Below are 2,169 nucleotides of genomic sequence, written 5' to 3'. Positions count from 1 at the left end.
TTCTAGTATTAGTTGTATACGCCTATCCATGGATTCTATTAAATTGTTTATTTTGGCTACTGGAAACTGAACAATTGTATTTTTCACTCTTTCCTTGAATTGCGTGAAACTCTCTCGCTCTAATTGTTCCCCAATAGCGCTGTCATGCAAGTTGTCACTGACTGATTTAAACATGTTCTCTATTGGATTTAGATCAGGACTGCGTGGCGGTATCTTAAGCAATTTTGCCCTCACTTGTTGCAAAGCAGTCTTTGCGACTGCTGAATTCTGGCCTGGGTCATTGTCTTGAATGAAGAGTCTTGTATTTCCTTTCTTTGATTGCACAAACATTTGCTCAAAAGTGTTTTCAATAAAAGACGCAAAAAAATTTCCCGTCATATGTTCATATTCGTGGCATAAAATAACTCCTACATTGTATGAAATCGCCACTAAAAACTTGACTACCTTCCCTCCAGATCCAACTTTACTCCCTTTCGCGGTGCAAAATTGGTTGAGACCTTCAGATTTTTTGCGATAGATCCTTCCAGTAGGAGCTCGTGCTTGATCAAGCGGGTTGGTCTTGTGCGCAAAAGCAACTCCGTCCAAGTAGAAAGCAATTTTATGAGTCCATAACTCCGTGTCATACTCTTCTCTCACCTTTTTGGCAAATGCAACGCGTAAGCTCTTGTCATTGTTAGTAAGCAGCCCTTTTTTCCGGGCTTGGAGATAAAAGTACCCTTTGCTATTTAAGAATCTTCCCACAGTGCGAACTGACACATCACTTTCCGAGATGTTTGCCTCATTCATGAGTCGCTTGGCAGTAAAGTTACCTTCTGTACGCCTCAGTTTGAGAAGAGCCCTTATAAGCAGTCTCTCTTCTCTGGATGACAACTTTCTTGGCCTTCCTCTTCTTTGGTGGGTGACCTTTCCGTGAGTTTGCGAATACGTTGAAGGAGTGTTAAATTCTTTTAGCACTCTCATTACTGTTGCTGCAGATCGGTCCACTTTTGCTGCAATTTCTCGCAGAGAATACCTCCTTTCCATGTACAGAAATCTGATGAGTGCTCATTCTTCCGCCGAGGTTTTCCTATTGTACACCATACTTTTTTCATTGAACTGTGTGACTAATCACACTTAACCTTTACGTCTGAGAAAAAAAAAATTCTCCTACCCGTGACTATTGTGGCCAGGCTGTATTCAAATGTTATTTTTAAAGACCTTAAATAACATTTCCTATTTATTTCTACCGAAATCTAGACAATTCATATCTTTCCTAGCTTGCGTCAAACAAAAGTTACAGCAAGATCTTCCCAGCTAGCGCCGTCTTTCTGGGCTATTCAAGAAAACTACTTAACAATAAATGACAACGTCTGATATTAACCAGATGGCCTTTTGCAACTCACACAATCCTCGCCAAAAATCCTTGAAACACCCCTTTCCCCTTGACAGTGTTGAGGCGACATTTTCCTCTTTGACTGGCTACACCAACATTGAAAAAGGGAGGGGGACGAAAACGGTGCGAGAATGTTCAAAGTGTTTCAAGGTTTTTGTCTAAGATTGTAGATGTAGGGAAAGGCCGCAGATAGCCATGTGTTTTTTGGAGTGGTTAGGCAGATTAAAATGGCGAGCGACTGGCTTAGATGCATCCTTGTCATTCTTCTCAACATCGCGAAGGTGTTCGCGGAATCGGTCACCTAGTCGTCTACCTGTCTCACCAATGTATAATTTATTGCATAACGTACAGGTTATGCAATAAATGACATTTGCGGAGGTACATGTGAAACGATCGGTGATCTTAACAGATCGCTTAGGTCCCGATATCTTGCTGGTGTTAACAATGAAAAGACAAGTTTTGCATCGTGAGCGCGCGCATTTGAAAGTGCCGGGTTGCTCGTTGGTTTTGAGCGCGCTTCTAACTAAAAAGTTGCCTACGTTTTTGTCGCGTTTGAATGAAATAAGTGGAGGTTGCGAAAAGATTCTCCCAGTCTCGGGATCATTTTGGAGTAATTTAAAATTACTGAGAATGATGCTTTTGACTGTGTGATTATGAGGATGGAAAGTGAGGGTGAATGGAATTCTGTCATTCTTATCTTTCTGTGACGTTTGTAGTGACGACTGTCGATCAAATTGTTGGGCGCGATGATGACCCGCTTTGACCACAGAGACAGGATAGCCACGTTTTTCGAAGAA

This window comes from Montipora capricornis, chromosome 13, assembly GCF_036669925.1.
Source record: "Montipora capricornis isolate CH-2021 chromosome 13, ASM3666992v2, whole genome shotgun sequence".
NCBI classification, from domain to species: domain Eukaryota; kingdom Metazoa; phylum Cnidaria; class Anthozoa; order Scleractinia; family Acroporidae; genus Montipora; species Montipora capricornis.
This window is presented reverse-complemented; position numbering follows the sequence as displayed.